Here is an 11,614-nt window from a genome sequence, read left to right as displayed (position 1 = left end):
GTTTTTACATTGGATAAAAGGAGAGACTCAGAGATACAAAATGTTATATCATACACTACAGTTGAGGAACAATGGGAAAGTAATTCTGCTTTGAAAGTTGATAAACTTGTAACCTCACTTTTGAGAAAATGGCCCTTGAATATTTGGTACACCTACTGGAGAGCTAGCTCTTTGTCTACATCCATTCAGCATTGTTCACACCCTCTTAAGCCTTAGTCCCACCCATCTCTTTAAGATTCCCATGTGAGGCCATGTGCTAAACAACCAAAGATTAAGACTAAAGGCTGGTTATACTACGTCTATCGACAGTTGTCACGGTGACATCATGAACGTTGTATTGTCATTCTATTGTCGTCCGACATAAGTTGGCCCTAAATATTTACAAAACCTAAACCATTGTATTTGAGACATCATTCACAAATCATTGACTTCAGCACTACTTGTTTTTGTAAGATGTGTTGACAAGCTAAATCTATCGAGCTGTCTGTTTTTAAAATACTTGCACACAGCTCGGACACCCATGCATACCCCACAAGACATGCCACCAGAGGTCTCTTCACAAGGGAAGGGAGGCGCACAGTACTACATAGAGCCATGACTACATGGAACTCAAATGCCACATCAGGTAACTGATGCAAGCAGTACAATCATATACAAAAAAGCCTGGTCAAAATACACCTTAATCCATAGTGTGTTATTTCATAGTTTTGATGTCTTCCCTATTATTCTACAATGTAGAAAATAGTAAAAAAATTAAGACAAACCCTTGAATGAGTAGGTGTTCTAAAACTTTTAACCGGGAGTGTATATATAAATATATGGATGAGCAATGACAGAGCGGCATAGGCAAGATGCAATAGATGATATAAAATACAGTATATACACATGAGATGAGTAATGCAAGATTACATACATACATTGATATCTTGTCGCTCTCCCTCTTTAAACTCTAGAGGGCAGATTCTCAGACACATATTAAGCCTGGTCCTGGACTTGCTCGATGGAGAATTTCCATTGAAATGGCTTTTAAATCCAGGACTAGGCTATGTCTGTGTCCGGGAAACCTTTCCACACAGAGGTGTACAGCAATGCTGTGTTGGGAGACTGTGCACCTGGCACCCAGAGAGAGACCACCCACCACAGACCATGGTGGTCTTGACCTTACTTCCCACCAGCTACCACGGGAGCAGGTCTTGTGCTCCAGCATGGCCAGGTACAGTAGGCCATCTACCCTTTCATGAGGACAGGCTACCTCCAGCTAGGAAGGACATGATTAACATTGATTGTAAGAGCCACACACCAAAACATTGAAGAGCTAGAGGATTTCATGCATTTGATTACTCAGAGCAGTTACGATGTCAAAATGAAAGCAGTCAGTAGGATACAGTAGGTATTCAGAAGTTAACTACCGCTCGATTACCACTGGGGGGCATATGCTCCCTCGTGTCAATGGACACCTCTGCCAAAAAGTCCATTATTTACCAGTTCAGTTACTGTTACATTTGCTAGATCACTAGCTGTTGCGTCCCTATCCAGTGATGTTGCAGGGGTCGTCCTGGGCAGGATCTGGCCCGGAGTGAGAAAGAGAACCCATCTGGAAGTTAGCATTAATCAAAGGGAACGAATAGGACTAAATCCAATCAAACTTCATTTAAAGTGCATTAAAATGTTGCTTCTACATCTGCGTTGTTTGTGGTTTTAGGCTGCGTTTCTTTATAAGCACTTTTTTGTGACATCTGCTGTTGTAAAAAGGGCGTTATAAATACATTTGATTTGATTGAGTTGATTTAGTCCTATTCTTAACTTAGATTTTTTTGGTTGAGATGGAGGTGTGAATCCAACATCAATGATTTATTTGTAGACAAACTGGAATTTTAAAGGAAATTGTGTTTTTACATTGGATAAAAGGAGAGACTCAGAGATACAAAATGTTATATCATACACTACAGTTGAGGAACAATGGGAAAGTAATTCTGCTTTGAAAGTTGATAAACTTGTAACCTCACTTTTGAGAAAATGGCCCTTGAATATTTGGTACACCTACTGGAGAGCTAGCTCTTTGTCTACATCCATTCAGCATYGTTCACACCCTCTTAAGCCTTAGTCCCACCCATCTCTTTAAGATTCCCATGTGAGGCCATGTGCTAAACAACCAAAGATTAAGACTAAAGGCTGGTTTATACTACGTCTATCGACAGTTGTCACGGTGACATCATGAACGTTGTATTGTCATTCTATTGTCGTCCGACATAAGTTGGCCCTAAATATTTACAAAACCTAAACCATTGTATTTGAGACAAATCATTCACAAATCATTGACTTCAGCACTACTTGTTTTTGTAAGATGTGTTGACAAGCTAAATCTATCGAGCTGTCTGTTTTTAAAATACTTGCACACAGCTCGGACACCCATGCATACCCCACAAGACATGCCACCAGAGGTCTCTTCACAAGGGAAGGGAGGCGCACAGTACTACATAGAGCCATGACTACATGGAACTCAAATGCCACATCAGGTAACTGATGCAAGCAGTACAATCATATACAAAAAAGCCTGGTCAAAATACACCTTAWTCCATATGTGTTATTTCATAGTTTTGATGTCTTCCCTATTATTCTACAATGTAGAAAATAGTAAAAAAATTAAGACAAACCCTTGAATGAGTAGGTGTTCTAAAACTTTTAACCGGGAGTGTATATATAAATATATGGATGAGCAATGACAGAGCGGCATAGGCAAGATGCAATAGATGATATAAAATACAGTATATACACATGAGATGAGTAATGCAAGATTRCATTACATACATTGATATCTTGTCGCTCTCCCTCTTTAAACTCTAGAGGGCAGATTCTCAGACACATATTAAGCCTGGTCCTGGACTTGCTCGATGGAGAATTTCCATTGAAATGGCTTTTAAATCCAGGACTAGGCTATGTCTGTGTCCGGGAAACCTTTCCACAACAGAGGTGTTACAGCAATGCTGTGTTGGGGAGACTGTGCACCTGGCACCCAGAGAGAGACCCACCACCACAGACCATGGTGGTCTTGACCTTACTTCCCCACCAGCTACCACGGGACAGGTCTTGTGCTCCAGCATGGCCAGGTACAGTAGGCCATCTACCCTTTCATGAGGACAGGCTACCTCCAGCTAGGAAGGAATGATTAACATTGATTGTAAGAGCCACACACCCAAAACATTGAAGAGCTAGAGGATTTCATGCATTTGATTACTCAGAGCAGTTACTGATGTCAAAATGAAAGCAGTCAGTAGGATACAGTAGGTATTCAGAAGTTAACTACCGCTCGATTACACTGGGGGGCATATGCTCCCTCGGTTTCAATGGACACCTCTGCCAAAAAGTCCATTATTTACCAGTTCAGTTACTGTTACATTTGCTATGATCACTAGCTGTGCGTCCCTATCCAGTGATGTTGCAGGGGTCGTCCTGGGGCAGGATCTGGCCCGGAGTGAGAAAGAGAACCCATCTGGAAGTTAGCATTAATCAAAGGGAACGAATAGGACTAAATCCAATCAAACTTCATTTAAAGTGCATTTAAAATGTTGCTTCTACATCTGCGTTGTTTGTGGTTTTAGGCTGCGTTTCTTTATAAGCACTTTTTTGTGACATCTGCTGTTGTAAAAAGGGCTTTATAAATACATTTGATTTGATTGAGTTGATTTAGTCCTATTCTTTAACTTAGATTTTTTTGGTTGAGATGGAGGTGTGAATCCAACATCAATGATTTATTTGTAGACAAACTGGAATTAAAGCCAGACTAAGTCAGTGGCTCAGATGGAACTATCCAATCAGAAGATACATCTCCTTCAATTGTTGATATCTGGTTTCKTTGACAACCAAACACAATTCAATAGAATTTTTTTATACAATAAATAGCCTATTAACTATTAGATCTGTTTATATTTTCACAAATGCTGTAAAAATCTGTGCATTGATCATTGACTACATTGATCAATTGCACCATGTACTTTTTAAGTAAGCTCAATGTCAAACCAGGTCATTTGGTTCTAGAGCGTCTGCTAAATGACTTAAATGTAAATGTAATGTAAATGCTATTAGATGAAGCACAGTGACTCATTTGTTGTGGAAATAAACTAAATATATGACATTGTATTTTCCCATTTGAACCTTGCTGTGCTTTAAAATGGTTGAAAGCCCAGTGGTAGACATTTGGGTGACAACTAAACAAAAAATATGACGTTGTTTTTCCATTGGAATTTGGTTTGTGCTTTTAGATGGTTGAAAGCATAGCGATAACACATTGTAAATACAACTAACTTTTGGCTGTCTTTTTGAGTGKGTGAATATATGTTGAAATGTCATTGATCAACGGCTCAACCAAATATTATCCAAGTTGAAATGACATGGTGTGCCCAGTGGGTAGCGTCCTGTCCAAGGGCTGTACTTGCACATCAAGCTGCCTCACGCTACAGAAACATGAGATAGGTTCCTGCACCTATGAGCCGCTATTGGCTCGCACAAGCCAATGCTACTTAATTACAAAACAAGGGAGAGCTAACTGTACCTTAGCATGAGCTTCTTTACTTAGCTGCCATCTATGACATCATTCCCTCACACACAATTACCTCACTGTTTACTGTAAATGGTTGACGTATTATTTGCAGTAGTTCTATGAGCAACGAAATTACAAGGCTGATATTCCCAGCAGCTCCACAAGGAATAACAGCATTATATTCCAAACATCTCCTCCAGATACGCACATCTATATTGACTCACGTTTTTATTTTATTTATTATTTATTTATTTTATTGTGGACCTAGCTGACGCTCATGTACTGCTCCTTACCCTCGTTGCTGTTCAGGTAGTGGTCTTCCAGAACATTTACATTACATTTAAGTCATTTAGCAGACGCTCTTATCCAGAGCGACTTACGCCAAGTCCTCTGACTGTAGACAACACATACACAACACCTTGGTCAGTTAGGAAGTTATACAACATCAGTGCACATCACTGCAGATCATTGCACACGTGATAGAACAGCAGAGTATGTACTAGGATGTTCTTTTTTACTACGATGCTGGATGCTCATCTCCGCTTTGATAAACAAAATAAAAGCAATAACAAATGCGCCCAGAGCGACTAGTGTCTCTGTTTCACCTTTCAGATCTCAGCTTTAAGCTAACGCCTAGCGACCTTGTCAAGAGGTTTGAGATCTCAGCTTTAAGCTAACGCCTAGCGACCTTGTCAAGAGGTTTCAGATCTCAGCTTTAACCTAACGCCTAGCGACCTTGTCAAGAGGTTTTGGATCTCAGCTTTAACCTAACACCTAGCGACCTTGTCAAGAGGTTTTGGATCTTCGCTATGTTATGTCTCCCTTTGTCCTACCTGTCCACACAGTGAGCAGCAGTCATGACCCATCCCCTCTTGATCAGAGTACCACCACAGGTGTGGTAGTATGAGCTGCCAGACTTGTACTGGAGAGAGATCTGGGGAGAGGAAGGGAGGGAGGGAGAGGGGTAGGCTAAAGCACAAACAAATCTGGGAACAGGCAAATGTTGACTACCAGATCCAAATCAGCTATGCTGTCACAAGAGACACTAGGCTACGAGACATTAGGAGAAGGCTAATGTTTTACCTGCCAGGGCCAGGAGTTGGGCTGAGCAACCTCGCCACCCACCAGTCTCTGCTCAGGTCCATCTTCCAGGTATCTGGGCTGGGGCAGCAGACTCTCAGCCAGCACTGGTAGAGGAAAGACACAGTTAAAGAGAGAAAGAAAAACCGTTAAAACCCAGGGAGACAGCTCAGCCAATGAACCAACATGTGACATGTTCTATGTGGAAATAGTTAGCATTTTTGAAACAGTCTGTTTGAGATACAAGTTTGAGGTGAKGTTTCTGAAGTGCTTTTTCTCCAATTCATGCTTTGGCCACCGATACAAGTATAGGACTAGTCAACAACATTATTTGGGTATGAGTTAACAGAATATTAACTTTTAAAAGTGTGATTTTCACTGGACAGTTACTTTAAAGACTGGGGACATGGTGTCTCACCGGAAATCTCACAGTCTATGTCTAAATACTTTTTGTATCTGAGTGACAAAGCGAGAGAAAGAGTTTCAAGGAGAGAGGGTTTCAACGAGAGAGAGTTTTTATAGAAATGATCACTTCTCACCCAGGGCTGCGAGAGCCCTCAACAGGAGGAACCTCAGCATGTTCTCTGTTCGTATTAGTCTGTATTGATGGATTATTCCTGTCCCTGTTTTAAACCGTCAGGAGATAGGACGCCCCTCCTGTCTGGTCTGGGGCCAACCAGGATGTTTGTTCAGCGTGTGTATTGTATCCACCTGTATTCTGTCTCACGGTAATCAGACTGACCAAGATCTAGGAGGCCCTAGCCTCACCTCACATACCTGTACAGTGTAGGTTGGAAGGTTTGTCTAAAAATATATGTACTACTGATTATAAGTCACTCTGGATAAGAACATCTGCTAAGTGATTAAGATGTAAATTGTTATGTAAATATGTACAATGTAAACACTCAGGGCTGGTTTTCCCAGATAAACATACTACGAGATGTAAAATCATTTTAGTCCAGGAATAGGCTTGATGTTTATAATATAATTAAGCAATAAGGTGTGAGGGCATTTTCTGTTAAACCTTACTAATGCTTTTGTACTAAAATATCCGTCTTTAAGCCTATGCATTGGACTTGAATTTGTCAAAGAAACTAACTCATAAGTTAGAAAAGTATCCGTGCACATTAATAGAGCTTGTGGTCTAACTGTTCTGTGTGTGTAGAATTTGTAAGTCGCTCTGGATAAGAGCGTCTGCTAAATGACTTAAATGTAAATGTAAATGTAGAATGACCCAGGATGTCTGGGAGCTCAGCCAAGACCTGACAGAACTGACTGGTTCCTCTTAAGTTAAGTTAACTGGACACAGATAAAGGTTATATCCTGCCCACCAACAATAAAGCTATTGTTCTGTTTGGAGCCTGTTTCTGGGCCAAAGATTCATGTTGTGTGTGTTGTGTGTGGTGTGTGTGTGTGTGTGTGTTGTGTGTGTGTGTTGTGTGGTGTGTGTGTGTGGGTGTGTGTTGTGTGTGTGTGTGTGTGTGTGGTGTGTGTGGTGTGTGTGTGTGTGTGTGTGTGTGTGTGTGTGTGTGTTGTGTGTAGAGAAGACAGAGGAGACAGAGAGACAGAGAGACAGAGAGACAGAGACCAGTACGACCATACATCATCTGGGCCGACAGTCAAAGGCACTTGCTTGCCCAACTTGGGGGAACAGTTTAGTTACTGTTGGAGGAAGTATGTCTGGAGTGACTGCCTGTCATTCTGTCCCCTATTGTCCTCACTCAGTTGCGACAGACTGTCACATGGAGTGAAACAGGGGAACCAAAGAGCAGACTCAGATGAGGAGACTGGGATGAAGTAACCAAGGTATTTATTGAAACACAGGGGAAGCTTGGGCGGGTTGCTGGAAACCAGGTGTGGAGGCTGAGGCTGGAGCGAGAGGGGTTGAGACGGGGTAAGCAGGTCCGGGCAGAACTGTAGCGGAGAGGAAAACGGYGTCAAGCAAGGAAAACAGGCATAACAGGATCTGAATAGTAACAAACGGCTAGAAACGTAGACTGACTGAGAAAAGATTATAATCTGGCAGCGTGGAAGTGGCAGGGCTGAGTATTTGTAGAGGTCTTGATTATGGAACAGGTTGCAGCTGGTGGGGATCTGCTCTGACTCCAGCACACCTGCCTCTGCCCACACAATCTCACACACACACACACACAGAGAGAGTGAGGGAGAGGGAGAGAGTACCGGGGGAGTGGCGGCAGGTCAAAGAGACACAGGATGAGCAGTAGAGGGTGTTGCAGGAGCAGATGTGACACAGACTGAGGCAACCTTTTCACCCAGTTGTCTCCCCTCACACACACATACATAAGGTTACGTGTTTTGCAGATGCTTGCATGGGGTAGCTTGACTATATAAGGCTTTGGGTATTTGTACAGGAGGCTTTCACTCCATTTCACCTGCGATTTTGCCTCTCCTCATTATTAGTTAAAGGTAGAATTTCCACCAGAAAGGCCTGAGGGGTGTGTGGTATATTTAAGCAATAATGCCCGAGGGGGTGTGGTATTTGGCCAATATACCATGGCTAAGGGCTGTTCTTTGCCTGGATACAGCCCTTAGCCGTGGTATATTGGCCATATATCACAAACCCCAGAGGTGCCTTATTGCTATTATAAACTGGTTACCAACATAAGTTCCTCGGCGTACCATCACGGACAAACTGAAATGCTCCACCCACACAGACAGCGTGGTGAAGAAGGCGCAACAGCGCCTCTTCAACCTCAGGAGGCTGAAGAAATTTGGCTTGTCACCTAAAACWCTCACAATCTTCTACAGATGCAAAATCGAGAGCATCCTGTCGGGCTGTATCACCGYCTGGTACGGCAACTGCTCCGCCCACAACCGTAAGGCTCTTCAGAGGGTAGTGAGGTCTGCACAACGCATCACCGGGGGCAAACTACCTGCCCTCCAGGACACCTACACCACCTGATGTCACAGGGAGGCCAAAAATATCATCAAGGACAACAACCACCCGAGCCACTACCTGTTCACCCCGCTATCATCCAGAAGGCGAGGTCAGTACAGGTGCATCAAAGCGGGGACCGAGAGACTGAAAAACAGTTTCTATCTCAAGGCCATCAGACTGTTAAACAGCCATCACTAACATTGAGTGGCTGCTGCCAACATACTGATTCAAATCTMTAGCCACTTAATAATAACAAATTGGATGTAATAAATGTATCACTAGTCACTTTAAACAATGCCACTTTATATRATGTTTACATACCCTACATTACTCATCTCATAWGTATATACTGTACTCTATACCATCTATTGCATCTTGCCTATGCCGTTCGGCCATCGCTCATCCATATATTTACATGTACATATTCTTATTCATTCCTTTASACTTGTGTGTAWAAGGTAGTTGTTGTGGAATTGTTAGATTACTTGTTAGATATTACTGCATGGTCGGAACTAGAAGCACAAGCATTTCGCTACACTTGCATTAACATCTGCTAACCATGTGTATGTGAAAAATAAATTTGGATTTGATTTGAATTAGAGCAGTAAAAATAAGGGTTTTGTCATACCCGTGGTATACAGGCTGATATACCACGGCTGTCAGCCAGTCAGCATTCAGGACTTGGTCATTATAAACCGGGTAGTTTGGGTCCTGCATAATGATTGGTTGAGACAGCATTTCATTCGTGTTTGTATTTGACAATATACCACGGGTACGACGATGCAGCAGGTGTGGATGCACTGGGAACTGTAGCCTGGACCCACAGACAGGCGGCTCAGGTCATCGGGTCGCTTTTTACAGTGTTTACGGACATATTCAATCTCTCCCTATACCAGTCTGCTGTCCCCACTTGCTTCAAGATGTCCACCATTGTTCCTGTACCCAAGAAAGCAAAGGTAACTGAACTAAATGACTATAGCCCAGTGGCACTCACTTCTGTCATCATGAAGTGCTTTGAGAGGCTARTTAAGGATCATATCACCTCCACCCTACCTGACACCCTAGACCCACTCCAATTTGCATACCGCCCCAATATATCCACAGACGATGCAATCATCATCGCACTGCACACTGCCCTGTCCCATCTGGACAAGAGGAATACCTATGTMAGAATGCTGTTCATTGACTACAGCTCAGCCTTCAACACCATAGTACCCTCCAAGCTCATCATTAACCTCCAGGGTCCTGGGTCTGAACCCCGCCCTGTGCAACTGGGTCCTGGACTTCCTGACGGGCCACCCCCAGGTGGTGAAGGTAGTAAACAACACCTCCACTTCGCTGATCCTCAACTCAGGGGCCCCACAAGGGTGTGTGCTCAGCCCCCTACTGCACTCACTGTTCACCCATGATTGCGTGGCCACGCACGCCTCCACCACAGTCATCCATATAACACAACCCTAGAGTCATCCTAATGAGTCATGTCATGGTCATCATCCTACAAACAAGAAAAATGTAACCAGTTTATAATAGCAATAAGGCACCTTGGGGGGGTTGTTATATGCAGAGTAACGGATTACCTTACATGTAAGTKATTACAAAAAAACAGTCATTGTAATCTGTTACATAACCAGCTAAAATGTTGTAATTAGATTATRGGATTACTTTAAGATTCAGATAGGATGTTTGTGAAAAAATATTTTCACACCTTTCTATTTTCTCAATGACGTTCAAATGACGTTCGATGACCTTTGCTCCACCTGAGCGAGTTTGACCACAAACCAGAGACCCCTATGATGATACACCAACTGCATCTGATTGATGGATCATGGGAAAAGAGCAGGAATAGGTTTTTGTAGGCGACAGTGCATGTTGTCTTCCAATGGTGTGACTGCTGTAGGCATCAAAGATTATGCGACATCAAACTTGAATAAACTCTTAGAGGTAAGGACGACAGCAGTGGTGTATAGCAATGATGCACTGCAGCTCTCTCAATGATGTGAATCACACTGCTGCTCTCTCAATGATGTGAATCACACTGCTGCTCTCTCAATGATGTGAATCACACTGCAGCTCTCTCATTGTTACAGCGCCGTGGTCTATAAGCATATGCATGTGCACACATGCAGACTATAACTACTCAAGTTCGATGATGTGAATGCACACTGCTCATCTCTCAATGTATGTGGAAGAGTCCCCCTGCATAGCTATTCAATATGTTGAATCTACTACTGCAAGCCTCTCCATATGATGTGCAATATCACACTTGCCTCCTCTCATGATGTAATCACATGCTTGCTCCTCTCTCAATGATGTGATTCACATGTCCGCTCCTTCCTCAATGATGTTGAATCTTCACTGCAGCTCTCTCGTGATGTGAATCCACTGCTGCTCTCTCAATGATTGAGATCACACTGCTCTCTCTCAATGATGTGAATCACCACTGCTGCTCTCTCAATTGATTGGAATCACACTGCTGCTCTCTCAGTGATGTGAATCACACTGCACTGCTCTTCTCATGATTGATATCACCCTGCGCTCTCTCAGTATTGTGAATCACACTCTGCTCTCTCAATATTGAGCACACTGCTGCTCTCTCAGTGATGTGACCACCGTGCTGTCTACTTCAATATGTATCACACTCCTGCTCGCTCAATGAGTTGTGAGATTCACCCTGGCTGACCTCTCAGTGATATGGAATTTCACACCCTGCTCTCTCAATTGAGTGAATCACACTGCTGCTTCTCTCAATGTGGAATTCACCTGCGCATCTTCTCAGTGATGTGAATCCCCTGCAGCTCATCTCAAGTGATGTGAATTCACACTGCTGCTCTTCTCAATGATGTAATCACCCTGCACTCTTGCTCAATGATGTGGAATCACCCTGCAGCTCTCTCAGTGATGTGCAATCACACTCTGCCTCTGCTCAATTGTGATCACAGCCTGCTGGCCCCTCGTCAATGATGTGATCACACTGCTTCGCATTCCTCTGACACTTGAATCACCTGCAGCTCTCTCCAATGATGTGAACACCACTCCTGCTCTCCTCAATGCATGTGAATCACACTGCTCCTCTCATTGATGTGAATTCACCCCTGCAC

At 43.1% G+C, this 11,614-nt stretch overlaps 1 long non-coding RNA gene across 1 annotated transcript; it reads right to left on the bottom strand.

Annotated features, from left to right (window-relative positions):
• Positions 1-4,140: 4,140 nt before the first annotated feature.
• Positions 4,141-5,717, bottom strand: LOC111970759 (uncharacterized). Its single transcript, XR_011480537.1, has 3 exons — positions 5,621-5,717; positions 5,371-5,471; positions 4,141-4,931 (listed from the first exon to the last, which is right to left on the bottom strand). It is a non-coding gene; the product is annotated as an uncharacterized lncRNA (long non-coding RNA).
• Between the last annotated feature and the right edge of the window lie 5,897 nt (positions 5,718-11,614).

Source organism: Salvelinus sp. IW2-2015, linkage group LG11 (assembly GCF_002910315.2).
Source record: "Salvelinus sp. IW2-2015 linkage group LG11, ASM291031v2, whole genome shotgun sequence".
In the NCBI taxonomy this organism is placed as follows: domain Eukaryota; kingdom Metazoa; phylum Chordata; class Actinopteri; order Salmoniformes; family Salmonidae; genus Salvelinus; species Salvelinus sp. IW2-2015.
The sequence above is the reverse complement of the archived record's forward strand: the minus strand, read 5'-3'. Positions and strand labels throughout refer to the sequence as shown.